The sequence below is a fragment of the Aquarana catesbeiana genome, linkage group LG04 (assembly GCF_042186555.1).
Source record: "Aquarana catesbeiana isolate 2022-GZ linkage group LG04, ASM4218655v1, whole genome shotgun sequence".
In the NCBI taxonomy this organism is placed as follows: Eukaryota; Metazoa; Chordata; class Amphibia; order Anura; family Ranidae; genus Aquarana; species Aquarana catesbeiana.
In genome coordinates this window covers 149131989-149152369 of record NC_133327.1, presented here as the reverse complement: position 1 = coordinate 149152369, position 20381 = coordinate 149131989, and the positions used below count along the sequence as shown (strand labels likewise).

Genomic DNA, 20381 nt, shown 5'->3' with positions numbered 1-20381 from the left:
CAAACCTCTGCAATAAAATGAGCTTTGGAGTTTTCTGCTGTCCACACAGACAAGCATTATTTGCCATCTGTACAATCAATTTGGATGCTAAGCTCTCAGTACACATCACATGCAGAGATCTGACTCTTGATTGCAAATTGTATTTGATGAAGATTCTACAAGCCAAACAACTTGGTGTCTCATGTTGGTCATCAGTACCTTACATAGTAGGTGAGGTTGAAAAAAGACTCATGTCCAACCTATATATGATTATATGTCAGTATTACATTGTATATCCCTGTATGTTGCAGTCGTTAAATAAGTTTGTTTAAAACTATCGATGCTCCCCGCTGAGACCACTGCATGTGGAAGGGAATTCCACATCCTTGGCCCTCTTTCAGTAAAGAACCCTCTACACAGTTTAAGGTTAAATCTCTATTCTTCTTATTTTAATGATTGGCCGCGTGTCTTATTAAACTCCCTTCCGTGGAAAGGTTTTATCCCTATTGTGGGGTCCCCAGTATGGTATTTGTAAATTGAAATCGTATCCCCCATCAAGCATCTCTTCTCCAGAGAGAATAAGTTCAGTGCTCGCAACCTTTCTTAATGAATATCCTCCAGACCCTTTATTAGCTTTGTTGCCCTTCTCCGTACTTGCTCTATTTCCAGTACATCCTTCCTGGGGACTGGTGCTCAGAACTGGACAGTATACTTCAGGTGCAGCCAGACCAGAGTCTTGTAGAGTGGGAAAATGTATTGCTTTGTCTCTTGAGTTAATCCCTTTTTATTGAATGCCAATATTCTGTTTGCTTTAACAGGATCAGCAATGGCATGCAATGCCAAGCTATCCTCTACTGGGACCCCCAGGTCCTTTTCCATCCTTTATTCCCTCAGAGTTTCTCCGCCCAGTGAGTAGATTGCATTCATATTTTTGCCACCCAAATGCATTATTTTACATTTTTTCCACATTAAACCTCATTTGCCATGTAGTTGCCCACCCCATTAATTTGTTCAGATCATCTTGCAAGGTTTCCACATCCTGCGTAGAAGTTATTGCCCTACTTAGCTTAGTATCGTCCGCAAATACAGGGATTGAAATGTTTACCACATCCTCCAAGTCGTTTATGAACAAATTAAATAGGATTGGTCCCAGCACAGAACCCTAGGGGACCCCACTTTCCACTCCTGACCATTCTGAGTACTCCCCATTTATCAACACCCTCTGAACTCGCCCTTGTAGGCAGTTTTCAATCCATGTACTCACCACATGGTCCATGCCAATGGCTCTTACTTTGTACAGTAAACGTTTTATGGGGAACTGTGTCAAATGCTTTTGCGAAATCCAGATACACCACGTCAACGGGCCTTCCTTTATCTAGATGACAGCTCACCTCCATGCTGATTACTGCTATTGATACAGTTTTTTCATTACGAAAATCTTGTATATAGTCCCTTATCATCCCCTCCCAAGAGCTTGCATACTATTGATGTTGGGCTAACTGGTCTGTAATTCCCAGGGATGTATTTTGGCCCTTTTTTAAATATTGGTGCTACATTGGCTTTTCTCCAATCAGCTGGTACCCTTCCAGTCAGACTGTCAGTAAAAATTAGAATCGATGGTCTGGCAATTACTTGACTGAGATCCCTAAGGACCCTCGGGTGTAAGCCATCTGGTCCCGGTGCCTTATTAATGTTAAGTTTTCCAAGTCTATTTCTAAATCTGTCCTCTGTTAGCCATGAGGGTGCTTCCTGTGATGTGTCATGAGGATAAACACTGTAGTTTTCATTACTGAAGCCCCCCAATTCCCTTGTGAAGACTGAGAAGAATAAATTCCATACCTTCGCCATCTCCCTGTGCTTTGTAACCAGATTTCTTTCCTCATTCATTATGGGGCCAATATGGTCTGCCCTCCCTTTTTCACTGTCTATATACTTAAAGAATTCCTTGGGATTTTTTTTGCTCTCCTCCGCTATGTCTTTCATGTTCTATCTTAGCCACCCTAACTGCACCCTTACATTTCTTGTTGCATTCTTTGTAAAGTCTGAATGCTGATGATGATCCCATAGCCTTGTATTTTTTGAAGGCCTTCTCCTTTGCTTTTATATGTATTTTTACATTGAAGTTAAGCCAGGACTTTTGTTCGCTCTTTTTTTAATTTATTTCCCAATGGGATGCACTGGCTAATGCCCTTATTTAATATGTTCTTAAAGCAAACCCATCTCTCCTCCGTGTTCTTTGTTCCTAAGATTTTATCCCAATTTATGCCTTTTAGCAAGGTTTGTAGTTTAGGGAAGTTGGCTTTTTTGAAATTCAGTGTCTTTGCATTCTCCTTATGTTTCCTATTTTTGTGTGATTTATACTGAAGCTAATTGACCTGTGATTGCTGTTTCTTAAATTGCGCCATATTTCCACATCCGTGATCAGGTCTGTATTGTTGATAATCAGTAGGTCTAGTAACGCTTTGTTTCTAGTTGGTGCGTCTACCATCTGACCCATAAAATTGTCCTGCAAGACATTTAGGAACTGGCGGGATTTAGACGAATGCGCGCTTCCTTCCTCTTCCCTGTCTGGATAGTTAAAATCCCCCATTATGATGACACTTCCCACCCTTGCTGCTAATCCAAATTGTGATAGGAGGTCTGTCTGCCCCTCTTCCCTCAGGTTAGGGGGCCTGGAGCATACTCCCAGTATTATTTTCCCCTTAGTTTCATCCCTTTTGGAGCTCTACCCATAAGGATTCCACCTCCTCCCTAGCTCCCTTTAGTGATGTCATCTCTCACATTTACTTGTACATTATTCTTGATATACAGGCATACCCTTCCCCCTGTTTTTACCCTCTCTATCCCCTGCGATAAAGGGAATACCCTTGAATGGTTGCCAGCCAATCACGAGAGCTGTTGAACCAAGTCTATGAAATTCCCACAAAATCTAAATCCTCCTCGTACAACCGTATCTCTAGTTCTCCCATCTTGTCTGCCAGGCTCCTGGCATTGGTGAACATGCCACGTAGTTTAGACCAGTTGCATACTGTTCTCTTTTATTGGGTGTTCCGAGATTGCAAATAGGACTTATTACTATACTTGCCTCGGGTTTATGTGCTTTAGTCAACCTACCACTAATGCCCCCAATACTACCTTCTGGAATATGTTCCGTGCTGACTATCTCTCTACCTCTGGACCCTCCCCTCTGTCACCTAGTTTAAAAGCCCCTCTAACTTTTCAGCCATCTTCACTCCCAGCAGATCTGCACCCTCCTCATTTAGGTGCAGTCCATCCCTTCTATAGAACTGGTGACCGACTGAGAAGTCGGGCCAGTTCTCTGGGAACCCAAACCCCTCCTGACTACACCAGCTCCTCAGCCACTTGTTTACTTCCCTAATCTTCCTCTGCCTTTCTGATATAGCTTGAAGTACCGGTAGCATTTTTGAGAATACTACCTTGGAGGTCCTTTTTCTCAATTTAGCTCCTAATTCCCTAAAATCATTCTTTAGGACACTCCACCTGCCTCTGACTTTGTCATTGGTGCCAATGTGCACCATGACAGCTGGGTCTTCCCCAGCTCCTCCAAGTAATCTGTCCACCAGATCCGTGATGTGCCGAACCCGAGCGCCCGGTAGACGGCATACAGTTTGGCGCTTCAGGTCTTTGTCACAGATTGCCCTCTCTGTCCTAAGAATTGAGTCCCCTACCACCAGAATCTCCCCCCCCACTCTCACTGAAGGAGTTCTTCCCCTGGCAGCTAGGGGAGTCCCTCAGCTCCAGCAGTGCTGGTCCCTGACTGGTTTCACCAATGTCACTCAATGGAGTGTACTTGTTGGGATGTTCCAGCCCAGGATCAGCCTCCCTGGCACTTCCCCTCTACCCTTCCTGACTGTCACCCATCTACTCTTTTCTAGTGCCTGCACCTCTTTGTCTCCACCTGCCTCTGTGTTGGCCCCTGTCAGGTATGTTCGCAACTCTCCTTTGGTATAGAGGGCCTTCTAAGTGCTGACAGTTGCTTCCCTAGATTCAGAACCTGGGCTTCCAGGGAAACAATGTGCTTACATTTTGCACAGCAGTATTCGCCCTCGATCAGATGATCCTGGGAGGGTTTTTCCTGCCTTTGTTCAAACCTAACTCCGGCCTGTAGGCCAAGCACACACATGCTTCTATTTCCACATCCTCTTTTACTAAAGTCCACTGTAACCTGATGATGATCCACAATGCCTCTTCCAGTAATTAAGAGTGACAATTGTAAGCTGCGCTTCAGGCCAACGCTCTTGTTTTTGTTTTTCACATTGTGACATTATACAATTGCGACTAGAAAGACTTCAGGACTCTGCGAGAATTCCCTGAGGACCCTGTGAGGGCCCATACTACAGACTTGAGGCTAGGTTCACATCGCAGTGATACCTGCAACCACGTGCAGTGAAAAATGCGCTGGGCTGCCATTCATTTTGAATGGCACCCCCCCCCATGTATGTAAAAGCAAAGTACGGGTGCAGGAACCGCAGGGGGATGGGAGACATGCAGGCATAGCAGCTCATTCGTTTGAATGGGCTGCTGTGACCGTGAAAACGCGGGCTGCTAAAAAAGCGAAGGTGTGAGCCTAGCATAAAGGAAAAAAGAACTAGGGCCTGGCCTGTCAATTAAATGTGGTTTTAGGAAAGGAATTGGGGCTTTTAGTTTTGATATAAAGACTAGTGATTGGCTAGTGGTGGGAATAGAAAAAAGTATTTCTGCTAAACAAGAGGAGAAGAAATTTGTCTGGCATGATTGGGATATGCCCTGGAACTACAGCTCATCTCCTCCTTCTTCCTTTTTTTTTTTTTTTTTCTTCTGCAGCTCATCCGTATCCTTTTCTCAAGTCCGACCTTCCAAAAGTCACCATAAACTTTAAATCATGAAAAAAAAAAATTACTTGGGGCTACCATTGCCAACCTACCTTCTAAAAATGCCAGTTGACTGGCTGTTGTGACTCTTGGGTTTCATAACTTTGTCAGTGGAATGAAAATTGGGAGTTTGACTTGTAGATCAGGGACAGTCAGGCAAGTAACAGACCTCTGTTATGACAGGTGTCCTTTTTGTACTGCTGTTTGTAGACTCTAGACTCTAAAGCCCCATCCGTACACACGAGCCGAATTGTCCGGTTCAATAAAAACCAGCCGGCATTTGGCCTGTGTATGCCAGCCAGTCTGACAGAAGCCAGACATTTTAGAAAACCAGCAACCGACCGACTTTCGATCAGCAGAATGTTCTGGCCGGGCTTGGGTCCCCTGTCATAACACAATAGCTCAGCGGGGGAGATCGCTGTACTAACGTCGGACTATTAGTACAGTGGCTTCGACCAGAGCTGTCAGGTTTTTTTTTCGTTCAACCCAAAAACTAGTGGTGGTGTGTACCAGGCTTAAAGATGGCTGTGCATTATACAATTTTCGTATTGAATCTCCTTTAGATTTACCTTCAGCTATGTAGTGCAAGGGCCTGCCTGATTGCATACAAATTGAAAGTGTTTAGGGTTGACCTCGTATTATATGGTTTTGGTAAATCTAAAGTTTGTATAAATGCATATGCATGGTCAACTTAAGTGGTGGAAAAATCCAAAGCGTACAAGTCATAAAGAACTGTATTTACATGTGATCGGGGCTGATATTTGAATCAGAATGGCATCTGACCTTGTATGCAGTTCAGTCATGGTCTGATTGATTTAATGTTGCCCCCAGGGATCTGGCCAAACTTCTGAACTTCATTTCAAATGCTTTCCATGGTTTTCCGCTCCATAACTAACGAAGCCCTATTATAACTGCCGCCTGGAGAATAGCAGTCATGTGGCTCAGTCACACCAAATGTGAAATGTCCTGGGACATAGACCCTGCATCATCAGCTGCGTAAACTGCGTTTGTATAGCCAGCACGTGGGTGCTCTTCTAATTCACATGCTGTACACTGTGATTTCATATACAGTGTGGCAAAAAAGTCTTTAGTCAGCCACCAATTGTGCAAGTTCTCCCACTTAAAAAGATGAGAGGCCTGTAATTGTTATCATAGGTATACCTCAACTAAGAGACAAAATGTGGATTTTTGAAAGAATTTATTTGCAAATTATGGTGGAAAATAAGTATTTGGTGGGCCAACATACCAGCAACAGTGTGCGACAGCCTTGTGAAGACTTACAGAAAACGTTTGACCTCTGTCATTGCCAACAAAGGATATATAACAAAGTATTGAGATGAACTTTTGATATTGACCAAATACTTATTTTCCACCATAATTTGCAAATAAATTCTTTCAAAAATCAGACAATGTGATTGTCTGGATTTGTTTCCACATTTTGTCTCTCATAGTTGAGGCATACCTATGATGACAATTACAGGCCTCTCTCATCTTTTTAAGTGGGAGAACTTGCATAATTGGTGGCTGACTAAATAATTTTTTGCCACACTGTATTTGCTTTCCTGCATTGTTGTGTAATTTTATTTTTACACATGGGTAGTAGAGCAGTATTTGTAGCCATAATGGCCATGTTTCAGAAAATATATACACTCCCTTTTTTTTTTTTTTTTTTTTTTGTTTTTTTGTTTTTTTTTTAACCTTTTAATGCATTCCCTGCATTAAGATCAAAAAACACCTCCATCCCCAACCTCTACCACTAATCCGACACCTTACACCAACTCTGTGCCGTCCAAGCTGCAACACTGCTCTCCTCTCTTCCTGGTTGCACGGGAGACACTGAGGGCAGCGGAGCCATAGGATGGAGTGGGGGGAATGGCTGTGTGTGTGTGTGTGTGTGTGTGTGTGTGTGTGTGTGTCTCTCTATGGATGCAAAAAGCCTGGCCCAGGAGCGCGCCTGGACAGGTGCCCACATAGCATATGGCTTGATAAGGAGGAATCGGGAGCAGAGGGAAGCAGATAGTGCCAGTCGGACTTCAAGAAGAGGCGGTAAGGGACCACTTTGTGTAATATCATTGCACAGAGCAGGTAAGTACATCCTCCTTCTTTTTTTTTTGTATTAAATAATAAAATAGCATTTATTATCACTTTAACTGTTCTGACAAGTATATCTATATCTATATAATCTATCTGTTGACAAAGGGACTGGTAGCCTTGTGATATTGGCTCCCTCCACCCTACCATTCACATCATTTCTGGGCAGGGAACCTTTGTCAGATACAGTTCCTCTTAAAAAAAAAAAAAAAAAAAATCTTGCTTTGGTTAGGGCACAGTTATTACTACCTGCCCTATTACTTATTTGTAACTACTAGATGCAGGCAGGCTAAACCGCTTCCTCATCAGGCAGAGGATTTGGTAGTGCATGCAAATTTAATATTTTGTAAAAACAGACGGAATGAAAAGCTGAAAATTGCACCTCAAGAGGCAGAAACTTCCATTTGTCATTTGAATGTTTACTGTAAGTACAAAGTAGATGAGACATCTGCGTGATGACACATCTTCAGGCACACTGATATGCATTAAAGCTAGCTATAAACTGTTATGCCCCGTACACACGATAGGATTTACCGACAACAAAATCCATGTTTTTTTTTCCGAAGGATGCTTTCTTGCATACACACGGTCACACAAATCTTGTCGGAAATTCCGAACGTCAAGAACGCTGTGACGTACAACATGTATGACAAGCCAAGAAAAATTAATTTCAATAGGCAGTGCGGCTCTTCTGCTTGATTCCGAGCATGCGTGGAACTTTGTGCGTCGGAATGGTGTACACACGATCGGAATTTACAACAGATTTTGTTGTCGGAAAATTTGAGAGCTCTCAAATTTTGTGTGACAGAAATTCTGATGGAAAATGTCCGATGGAGCATACACACGGTCTGACAACAAGCTCCTATAAGATTTTCTGACAGAAAATGTTCTATCGTGTGTACGGGGCATAAGAATTTAGTTTGGAAATGGTGGTTTCTTAAAGAGTTTCTTTGATTTTTCTAATGATTGATGGTAAAATTGATTGATTTTGATGAGTTTATTTTGTGATCGTTTGATTATATGTACAAGGGGTTAAAGAAAACTTGTGTAATGTAAGGTGATTCTACCTGGCAAAAAAGAAGCTATCACATCTGTCTTTAACCATTAACACCTGAATTGTGGATGTCTTTGCTCGTCTGGATTTTCTTGCACCATTTTCTCAACTGTTGTTCCATTCCTTTCTGTGCGAACATGTGCTGAATTATTTTCCCATAAACTTGAGGCTTTACAGACGTTTATTCATATAATGTCAAGTTAAACTGTTTAATATTCACAAATATTTTAGTGCTATTTTCTCATAGGTGGTTTGTCTCATTGCTGTATGCTCTGTGGTGCACAAGCTGACAAAAATGAACTCTGCTCTGTCGTAAACTGCCAGTGGTTTATCTAGACTAAATATTTTTCTTTTCATGGAACACTTAGAGATGAATAGTGTTCTGCAAGTACTATTGACTATGTATGTTGTGTGAACATGGACTCTTTAGTGGCTCCTACAGGGCTTGTAATGGGTATTCTATGTATATTGGTGCATACAATGGAAATAGGAAGTTAACAGGGTCAGTAAGGCCTTGGCTATTCTATTCCAGCACTAGTGAAGTACCTAGTTATAGATAAAATACTTAGTATATTGATTTCTTGGCAGGTCATTGGGGAGCTGTAGGAAGATAGAGATTCCAATCAATACTGTGTTTACTAATAGGAAGTCATTTAGGCTCGTCAATTAAACAAGCCTCAGGGTTCCATGTGGGAGTAATGGAGCGGAAGCTTATTTTAGGAGATACTCCCCAGTTCAGCTATTTATTATAGCAAGATCATCAGAGATGCTGTGCGCAGCCCCAGGAAAAGATTAGTTTGTACTTTGTTGGCATCTGTTACAGGGCCATTAGGAAAGATTAAGGGTATTTCAATTAGTGTTTAGCTGTAAGCTTGCCCTGAGTCTGCACGTGCCGTATAGATGGCAGCGTCATTTATGCATTTTTTTTCTATTGCTTTTGGTCTCGTGGAGCAACATGGGGTGTGTATAAGAATCTTCCTGTTCTAGGTCTTTACAATGATACTCCATTCCCAAACTGGGGATATTTATCCTGTTCCTTTAAAGCATGTTATAGAGCACAGTGGTTGTGCTGTGAAATTTGGCCCCTTCTATCGCCTAAAAAAAAACCTGGCTGATCCTGTCTGGTTCTGCCCTCCCCTCTGTAAACTAAACAAAGTATATCATGGCATGCTGAGCCCTGACACCATGGTCAGTTTACGGGCCTCCGTCATCCACCGTGATCTGCCGTTCTCCTGTGTCTCCCTCTGTCCTCTGTTTTTTCCTTTTTGCTATTGCTTTCACTAATTTGAGATTAGACAGTCAAGTAGCAGCCCATCCCAAACCTCCCCAAGACCCAATTTAGGTCCTAACCCATAATATGAGAAACATAGGCTTAGACCGTTGCCACCTAAATATTTCCCCCTATTGGACGATTTACTTCTTGCTCTCGTGACAACTCTACATTTTTGGCTTCCCCCTAATTTTCTGTCTCTTGATCTCCCCAAAGGTAACTCGGTAATAAAAACTTAGGAGGGTTGAATCCTTCCCCACTTCATCCAATATTTAAAAAGTTGTTTTGCCTATACATACATTTTTAACCTGGCAAAAATGGCTGCTTACTGCAGGTTTATATAGCTTTCCAAATTATCTAGATTTGCGATTTGAATTTTACCACATAGGAGCTCTTCCTAACAGTTATTCCATGTCCACATTCCTGTCTAACAAAAGTACTTTAAGTGTGTCATTTCCTTATGACTACAGTGACATGATGCAGCTATCATCAGCTCAGCATGGAGTTGTCCATGTGATTTTCAATTTAAAATACCACTTGGCTGAAAAGATCTTCTATGACAGTATCCTTATTGTGCAGACTGAACAGCAGTAAACTCAATCTAAATCACTTGAGGTGCAAAAACCACAGAAATGCTGTTAACCACAGGATGCAGCTGGTGTTATTGAGAGCTCTGTGTTGACTTTGATATTCTCCAATAAATATTATCGAACATTAAAGATGTACTAAATAATAGACCTGCAAGAAGAACAGGCATGATTTATTTAAAAAAGTAAATGGCAATCGATGGCATCAGGCACTGGGCGGGCACTCATGTTCTGCCCTGAGGCTAGATGGGTCTTTTTTTTTTTTTTTTTTTTTTAATCTTTGAGTGGGATGATTTAAAGAAGAAGAAAAACAAGTGGATCCTACCCACCGCACTAATGTAATCTGACAGTGGGGGCTCTTCCTCGCTCAGAATACACTGATCAGCACTGCAGCACATTGGCAGCAGCCACTGATTGAATGGAAATTTTCCAACATCCTTGTTTAACAAATGTAAAATCCTTAGATTGACTTTTGTTAAGCAGGAACGGCCATAGACAGATTTTCAGCCGGTCCAGCTGAACCAACCGAATATTGATCTATCTATGGCCAGCTTTAGAGTAGGTTCATTATTGTGCATGCACGCTTGCCTGGGCACAGCAGCACATCTGTATCCTAGAGAAACACGGGTAAAAAGTCCTGGAACCTTTTCCATGTGATTTTGTGTACACCAGTGTATGACTATACAATGTATCCAAAAAATGGCTCTAAATTAAGCAGTGACAATCTGTAGCGGTACGATCCTAGGATTAACTTGTGCTAACCTTTAACGCAGTGGTTCTCAACCCCTCCAGTGCTGTAACCCCTTGATAACATTTCCCAAGTTGTGGGAACCCCAAACAGAAAAATTATTTTCGTAGCGCGGGTTGTCAGCACCCAAGGCAAGACAAGTAATTTGCCCCCCTAACCCATGGACATTTAGCACTCCCCGAGTCCCTTCCACTTGTACAGTAATAAAACCCCTAGTGGTACATTTTAGGGTGTACCACTCTTCTTGTTCTCCTTTCTTTGCCTGTTATCTCTCTCTATCGTAATTTCCTGTTTTTTTTTCCCGATCCAGCTCTAACCATCTTTCTTGTTCTTTCTCTTATTCTTTCTCTCCCCTTTTCTTTGTTCCTCCCCTCTTTTCCTCTCCCTTGCATGTATCCTTTATTTTTATTCCTTCTCTTATGCCCTGTACACACGAGTGGATTTTCCGTATGAAAAAACTTGGATGAACTCTGAAAAACACTGAATTTCGCTTAAGCTTGCCTTGCATACACACGGTCAAACAAAAGTTCTCTGAACTTTCGACCGTCAAGAACGCGGTGACGTACAACACTACGACGAGCCGAGAAAATGAAGTTCAATGCTTCCGAGCATGCGTCGAATTGTTTAGGAGCATGCGTAGGAATTTTGCGCATCGGAATTTGTACAGACGATCGGAATCTCCGATCTGAACTTTTTCCAACCGAAAAATAGAGAACCTGCTCTCAATCTTTTGCTGGCGTGAATTCCGCCAGCAAAAGTCAGATGGAGCATACACACGGTCCGAATTTCCGACCAAAAGCTCACATCGGACTTTTGCTGGGGGAATTTCTGTTCGTGTGTACGGGGCATAACTCCTTGGTGGGGGGAGGGTGGGGGGAATGGGATGAGTAGCAGTGCAAGCGGGGAGATGGGATGAGTAGCAGCGCTGGGGGGGTGGATGGGATCAGTGGCAGTGCTGGCGGGGAGTTCTGATCAGCCAACTTAGGTGCTCTTGATAAAGGTCATCTGCTCATCCGAGAAATGTAGTGCGGACTTTTAATGGCAACTATGATCACGGGTAGTGTTACTCACTGTGTCTCCGACTTTGTGATGTCTCCCAGCAGTGACACCTATGCCGAAATCAGGAGATAGGGTCTCCTCCAGCCCCTCCCACTTCACATTCCTCACCAGTCAGCTGACCTCCAGTCTCCATCCCCCCCCCCCCCCCCAGCCATGCCGTGAACTGAATGGGTGGCTGCGAAAAGGCTAGGAGAGCGGTGCGGGCTTCAAGAACGGCCCAGGATTTGGTGACCCCTGGCAAATCGTCATTCGACCCTCAGGTTGAGTACCACTGATTTAACGGGTCTGCATTACTATACCGCCAAAATCAGCCAAGTTAGAGTAGAGTCTAGGCAGAGGACTGCTCCCAGAGTACACATACTGTATATTGGTCTTCTCTTTCTATTCTTGGACAGAACATCTGTTCTTTTTTACCACAGTGCACTGCAGTGAAAGGTGAGACTAACGCATGTAAACAAAATCGGAGGTCAGAACAGAATCTATGCTACAACTGCTTTTTTTTTTTTTTTTTTTTTTGTAGCTTAGAGTCAACAGTGGCCACAGAGGTTAAATCCAATGACAGTGTCTTTATTTTTATTTTCTCACAAGCAGAGGATTCTTAAAATTTGCCAATGAAATATAACTGGTGGGCTTTCTGAGTCTGGCACAGTTCTTCCCGAAGAATATCTTTCCGGATTGCATTTGCAGTTTACTGATTTGTTTTTTTTTTTTTTTGTTTGTTTTAATGTTGCTCAGGCATTACACAGCCAAATTTGTCTTGGTGTGTTTTTTGATTCTTGTGTTCTTTCAGGCCCCATTCACACTTGAGCGATTTTCTGCTTGTAGCTCTAAAACGCTCAACAAGCCAAATCACGTTCATTTCTGTGGCCCCTGTTAACATATGAGCGTTCTGTCACTTGAAGCAAAACGCCTCAAAAAAGTTCTTTTTGGCAATTAAATGCATTTTTGGCCCCCATAGACTACTAAAGAAATGCCTGACTTGAGGGTTTTTGTCGCTCGTTTTCTGTGCAAACAGCAGTTCTCCAGCCCTAATTTCCCTCGCCTCCCCTTAGTGCCTTCTATTGGTTAAACAAAAATGCCTGAAGCTGTAAAACGATTGTAATACGCTTCTTAAATTCCAGTAAATCACTACGCTCAGGTGTGAATGGAGCCTCAGGCTAATAAGCTGTTACCAGTACAAGTAATTGTAAAGTGTAATTTTAAGCCTAAAACAAAACATGGATATGTTATACCTTACCATACCTTTTAGAAGTGGTGACTCTTTTTTTTTTTTTTTTTTTCAGGCAAAGCACATTTTCAGCAAGTAGAGTACTTTTTTTAATCTTGTCAGAAATGAAGTGCCCTTGTCACTTCCTGTGAGAAGTTCACTAAAAATCTAACTAAGGCTAAACATACTCTAAGTCTAATGCCCCGTACACACGGTCGGACTTTGTTCGGACATTCCGACAACAAAATCCTAGGATTTTTTCCGACGGATGTTGGCTCAAACTTGTCTTGCATACACACGGTCACACAAAGTTGTCGGAAAATCCGATCGTTCTAAATGCGGTGACGTAAAACACGTATGTCGGGACTATAAACGGGGCAGTGGCCAATAGCTTTCATCTCTTTATTAATTCTGAGCATGCGTGGCACTTTGTCCGTCGGATTTGTGTACACACGATCGGAATTTCCGACAACGGATTTTGTTGTCGGAAAATTTTATATCCTGCTCTCAAACTTTGTGTGTCGGAAAATCCGATGGAAAATGTGTGATGTAGCCTACACACGGTCAGAATTTCCGATAACAAGGTCCTATCACACATTTTCCGTCGGAAAATCCGACCGTGTGTACGGGGCATTAGACTATTCTGTCTAACCATGTAAGGAAAAGATGCCTATAGTTGCCACTTCTGAAGCCGCTCTGGTCTGGTCCCATGATCACCTGTCATCAACGGCTTCGATGTAGTGGAAGGACAGCCGAAAACGGATGCCCCATAGTAAGCCTATGGGTGACATCATCTCCTAGGCATTTTCAACCGTTGTCTGCGATCTTTCCTCTACACTGAAGCCGCCGCTTTCCTCTACACTGAAGCCGCCGCATGAATCCAACATATAATGGGGATAAACTAGGCAGACGTATAAAGTCCAGCTTGTGTGACAACCATGGCTGCCTCCATAAAAGCAATGGAGAAATAAGTACAGTAAATACAAAGGGACAGAAAGTGCTGTTTGCAGTATCACCAGGTGAAAATAAAGGAAAATGCCTGAAAAAAAAATATACATCCACCACATCCAAGAACTAATAAAATGCAATATATTCGATTTTCAGTTTTAGGTTTGGATATGCCTTTATGTTAAGTCTCATTTTATCAGCTTGTAGGATGTATCAAGTCTGAATAGGTTTTGGTTTAAATTAAGTTCAGACCGGTGGTAGTGTAGGTATTGCTTTCCTTCCATCTCCTGGGATCTGTATGTGAGCACACCAATACAGTCATCTTTTGTGTGTTTGGAAACGTCCCACTTGCTTTTTAGGTCTGTGCTTTGCAGAAGTTGTGACACTGCTCTTAGGATCCTCTGGAAGCTTCTTCAGTCATCGCCAGCTTCTGTTTCTGCCAAACTGCATTTATTTATTTATTTCAGTTACTTATATAGCGCCGTCAGTTTAGGCAGCGCTTTACATATACATTATACATTCACATCAGTCCCTACCCTGACTGATGGAGCTTACAATCTTAGTGTCCCTAACTCACATTCATACATATTAGGGACAATTTTTGACAGGATCCAATTAACCTACCAGCATGTCTTTGGAGTGTGGGAGGAAACTGGAGTAAACCCACGCAGGCACAGGGAGAACATGCAAACTCCAGGCAGGTAGTGTCGTGGTCGGGATTTGAACCAGCGACCCTTCTTACTGCTAGGCAAAAGTGCTACCCACTACACCACTGTGCCGCCCATGCCCGCATTTGTAATGAGATGACTGAACCATTGACTGAAAAAGAAACGGTCATTATTTCTCTGCCTGTTCTATCCATCATATTTCATATAAGGCACTTTTATGTGGCAGTGTCTATTTAAACAATGTAATAATTGTTAGGGATCTTGCAATATTTGTATGCCACAAGGGAAATTAGTGTTTTTCATTTTTCAACTACTGCATGATGGGTTTGACATATTGCTTAGTTTTCTTGTTTATCTTCCTTCCAGAGATCATTTTCCAGCTGAGGTTCTTCCTGCAGAGGTACTTTTTGTAGCCATAATGAGCTAACTTCTAGACATGTTGGAAAGAGTCAACCTTTGAAACTGTGTGACCTAAAGAGAAGACACTGACAAATGCAAAGTGTAAGTATGCTTGTTAATTGTAGAAATCCTTGAGAGATAATAGAATCCTGTCCACTACTCAAATTTTTAGCATCTACCCAGAACTATTAATTTTCAGGTTGGGGTGGGACCTTTTTTGAAGATAAAAATAGAGAATATTTACGGATTTGCATTATTTTTGTCCAGGAGACTAAAGCCTAGTTAACACGGACTGAATGTCCATTGGCTGGTTCAATAAAAACCGGCCGACATTCGGCCTGTTCAGCCGGCTTCTGTTGGACATGCTTGCTGGAAAACCAGCAGCCGACCAGCTCCCGATTAGCACTCTCAGCCAATGGCCAGAAAATTGAAAGATGGAGATCTCCCATGCAAGGCTGATTTTGGTTTGGTAGCTGTGTGTTTGTGTGTTTATAAGTGTGTGCTTGTGAGGAGGAATGTTGTCAATAGGTTTATGAAGGAGGGCTGCCAAGGATGTTTTCAGAGATTGATCAGCAAGATTGAGTCAATCGTAGTGTAGACCTTTATCCTTAGGCAATGAACCTTCAGGCAGGTCCACCAGATGCACGCCATGTTGTTCCTTTCCTGTCACCCTCTAAAACAAGAGACCAGATAAGACTGGATTCACTTGGGGAGGCTCACTGGAGCATAGTACCAATTTATAAGTTTTCCTTGCTTGCACGTTACTAGAGAACTTCATGAAGCTAACCAAATCTCATCTGAGCTCTGTTTCCCAGTGGGAGTAATAGGGAGGGATTGAGCTAGGTGTTGCAGAAGATAGTGAAGTATAACAGGGATATTACTCCTTTTTGTTGTGAGATTTGTGGGACTTACAGATGGATTCGAATTTGGTACAGGACAAAGGTGAACCTCTGTTAGATTCTACTAAATGTCTCAGTTGTAGAGGGAGAAAAAAAGTTCCTTAGTGGGAAAATTATGAGTTGCCCGGAGCTGTGAGAAAGTGCAGAAGCTCTACGCAAGAAGTAGACTCTCTTAAGTCTTCTCTCCACCAGCAAAAATGTTGGCGGCCGTCCATCCCAGGTGGAAATGAGGGGAAATCGAAGAGGTGAAGTAATGGGAGATGAGGTGATAACTGACCTGCCATAGCTTTATGACCACCCATCTAATAGGGCTCCCTTTTGCTGCCAAACAGCCCTGACCCATCGTGACATGGATGCCACAAGACCTCTGAAGGTATGCTGTGGTGTCCGACACCAAGCCATCAGTATTAGATTCTGTAAGTTGTGAGGTGGGGCCTCCATGGATCAGACTTTTTTTTCCAGCACATCCCACAGATGCTCAATTCAACTGAGATCTGGAGAATTTGGAGGCCAAGTCAACACCTCAAACTTATTGTGTTTCTCAAAGCATTCTTGAACCATTTTTGCAGTGTAACAGGGCTCATTACCTGACTAAAAGAGGCAACTGCCATCAGGGAATACTGTATTGCCATCAGGGGTTTTATTTGGTCAGCAAAATGTTTAGGTAGGGGGTACATGTCAAAGTACCATCCACATGAATGTCAGAACCAAAGTTTCCCAGTATAACATAACACTGCCTCCAGTGGCTTTCCTTCTCATACTGCCTCCTGGTGTCCTGGGTAAGCTATGTGCACACACCCGGCCATCCACATGATGCGAAAGAAAATGTGATTTGTTGGACCAGGCCTCCTTCTATTGCTCTGTAGTCCAAATCTGATGCCCACGGGCCTATTTTAGGCTCTTTTGGCTGTGGACACAGGTCAGCATGGCAACCTGACCAGTCTGTGACTTCACAACCCCATAGACTACTAACTACAATGCTCGTGTTTTTTTTTTTTTTTGTACTTGTTGCCTAATGTATCCCACTGACTTTCAGATGCCATTGTAACAAGAAAATCAATATTCACTTAAACTGTTAGTGGTAATAAAGTTGATAATGAGGTCATCTTTGTTCTACCCTCTTGTCAGTCCCTCTTCCTGAAAAAGCTGTCCCCACTGGAAAATGCAGTAGATCCCTGAGTGGCTCAGTGTACTGCCCTTCCTCACTTCATAGAATAGTTATAGAATAGTTATAGAATACAGATATTTAAACACATGAAGTAACCAAATGTGTTTCACCTACAAGTACAATGAATGAGTGCGTTACTGGATTAAAATGTGTTTCTCTGTCTGCTTTTCAGGTTTAGGCCGGGTTCACACATCTGCAGCTGCAGATTCGTGCCTGGGTCCGGTGCGTTCCTGTACACCGGTTCAGGTGCGATTTAGTTCCGAATTTTAGTCTGAATTTGCACCTGAGCCGGACCCAAAGACGCATCGGACCCTTTTTCAATCCATTGAGAGCCGCTCTCGCTTGCCTGTCATTCGAATTGGATGCGGAGAAATTCGCATGTGTGTGTGTGTGAAGCCTGATTCAACTTTTCCTTTTTAAATACAGCTGCATCCCCACACCTCTGCAAAAGGGCAACGCGTTTTGGACATGGAAACGTGTGCGCTGTACATGCAGACCCGCAACAGTGTGAACCTAGCCATAAGGAGTATTCCTGTTTCTGTTCTGAATAAAAAGCAGTTTGTTCTATACCTTTATTTAGATACTGATTTTGAATGTGAATGACTTTTTCATGATTGAGCAGATGATGCGCTGATGCGTAGTTCTCTGAGGAGAGTAGCAGGGTCTGCATTCCTTTTTAGAAGTGAATAATTCTTCAGAAGCAGCTCACCAAAAATACAATTTTTGATGCAGAGGATGCCTTAAGGCTTGGATCACACTGCTACAACCCCGTAGTTATGCAACTTCCAGTGCGACTCTTCATTGCCACTTGATGTGACTTCAATGCAACTTTCATGTGACTTTGATGTTTTGTGGCTTTGGCCAATCATAATACAGAGTGTGACATATTACTGAATTTACAAAACCCTCTAAAATCACACATGACAAAGTTGAAAATATAGGACAAAGGAGATGCAAAAAAGTAGTGCAGGACCCCCCCCCCCCAAGACTTTAGTCGCAGCAATTAAGATGGCACCTGTTGAAATGAATGTGATTTGGCGTGTCATGCAACATTCTTTGTCGCATTAGATGTGCTAGCCCTGTGAACTAGGGCTGAATCTGACTTGTACCTTAGCACAGACTTCTGGGAGAATCAGTCAGCCAATAGCACAAGCAGGAAATTACATTTCTGGAGGCATTCCGTGCACCAGCTGTACAGAACTCTTCCAGGTTGTCATATTGCATTTAATTTTTGGAGAAAATGACAGCTTTGCAGATTAAAAATGAAAGGGTATTTTAATAAGAAATTACAGTATGGTTTGTGTCGCAAATTATGTATGTTACTTTATTAATTTTGCCACATTTTTTCCCACGAAAGTAGAGTTACACTTTAAGGATATTTCATATATTATGTACTGTGTATCGTGAAGAGATTGACTTTGTTACCAGAATGGTTACTTACCCTTGATCTAGCGTCAGATGCCGTACAGAGCAACACATACCTAATTAATAGCTGTTATGTGATGTTTTTGCTGTATACATTTGCTTTGCTCTCCTTTGATCTCCTGGACCTAACTGGTTGCTGTTCAGTTTTGACAGTTCATTCTGTTCTGCACTACTCTGTGGTGTAACTTTTTGACCTCTGACCAGGAATTTTAAAAGGATGCTGTATATTCAAATGCATCACTCATGGGTGTGATTTTATAAGAACCTGCTAAGGCTTCTGGCTTCAGTCTACTTCAGTACAGTTAGCCTGTTGGACTTTTCTATAGCTGCCAACAGTGGACATTGTATTCTGACGGCGGGGAATCGTCCCGCCGTCAGAATACAATAGCACAGCGAGAGGGAATCAATTTTCTTTCCTTTTAACTTGTGATGGAAGAAGAGGAAATTGCATAATCTATGGTTTGCTTTAGATGAGGATCAGATCAAATTTTATGGAAAATTGCTGCAGAAAACCAGTTAATTCAGTGTTCACTTACTTATTGTATGCCACTATATTACATGAGGCTGCTAGAAATCACTACTATAACAGGGCAATAGGACAACACAGACTAGTGCTTGCAGGGGCCCCAAGGGCTGCAGATTGCACATCGGGGTTATAGATTAACCACTTCCTACCCGTGCTATAGCTGAGGGACAACTATAGCGTGGGCTCAGTTTGCCGGGAGGATATCCATGGACATCCTCCCGTGATCGTGCTGCCTATGCGCCCCTGTGACGCACTTAGTGATCACTGAGTCCTTCTGACTCAGCTGATCACAGATCAGGGTAAAGGGCCAATCACAACGGCCCTTAACCATGTGATCGGCTGTGTCCAATGACAGCTAATCACGGAAGTAAACACAAGTCGGTTATCTTTTCTTTCCTCAGAAGGAGAGAAAGCGCTGATAACCTGTTAGTGTTAAAGGGACATCAGCACTGATAATCAGGGCACTGAATATCTGTGTTCTGATTATCAGTGCAGTCCCACCAGTTCCGCCTCATCAGCACACATCAGTGAAAGAGGAAAATTACCTTTTTTTTTTTTTTTTTTTTTTTTTTTCTTAAATTTTGTCTTTTTTCGTTTGTTTAGCAAAACCTAAAAAACCCAGGGGTGATTAAATGCCACCAAAAGAAAGCTCTGTGTGAAAAAAAATGTTGCCCTCCCATGTCTGGTACTCCACTGTCTTCAATTCTCAATTCTCTCCTCCAAAGGTTTTTTGCACCGATATACAGTTTAACATGAGCATATTTTGTTTTTTCAGTTACTGGTATCTATTGCATTGTTAATGTATGCCCTAAAAATAATGGGTTTTATTTTCTTTTTATAAGTAATATATCTACCATAACTTATCAAGTGAGATGTAGGTTGTATGTATTTACATAAGTTGCATATTTTAGTCTGGTTAAAGTTCTCACTTCGTTTGCTTGGCTTGCTCAGAAAAGTAGCCATCCTATATCTTCCTTTATATTGTCAGCAGTTTTCTACATTTTCTTTGGTTAACCATTAAATAATCTGTGTATTAAACACTTTACAGTCCTGTTTGGACACTGCAAATTCTTGGCTTACAATGCCATGAGCTAAGGAATGTTCCTGTAAATCAAACATCCTAGCAGTAAAATGTGATCTATGTTGCTGCATGTAAGAAACCATTATTTGAACTGATGTAAAGATGAAAGAGCAGTTGTCAAAACTGTGTAGTTTAATTTCTTTAGATGGCATCTAGATTTGTAGAAAGTTTGTATTGGCAAAGGAATTTTGGGTAACTTCAAGGATGCACAGTTAATGCAGAACTTCTCAGGGAAGCATCCCAGGAGCCATGTGTGACTTGTGCATGCGCAGTGGGGAGCCAGCTGTGAAGAAGCAGGAAATCACAGCCTTCCAGCTAGCAAGATGGCAGCACTCGGGACCTGAAGACTTGTGCAAAGGGCCGGCCTGGGTGAGGTCAAAGCTGGATCTCTGGACTGGTAA

The 20381-nt window shown here is 42.3% G+C and overlaps 1 protein-coding gene across 3 annotated transcripts in view; it reads left to right on the top strand.

The window, feature by feature from the left end:
• The window catches only part of PIK3CB (phosphatidylinositol-4,5-bisphosphate 3-kinase catalytic subunit beta), a 264723-nt gene that overhangs the window by 56936 nt on the left and 187406 nt on the right, over positions 1-20381 (top strand). For 2 of the 3 annotated variants that reach the window (XM_073625865.1, XM_073625866.1), the window contains one exon: positions 14849-14983. The exons of the other annotated variant lie outside the window; for it this stretch is intronic. The gene's annotated coding sequence lies outside the window, so the exon portion shown is untranslated. The remainder of the gene's footprint in view (positions 1-14848; positions 14984-20381) is intronic. 3 annotated transcript variants of the gene reach the window in all.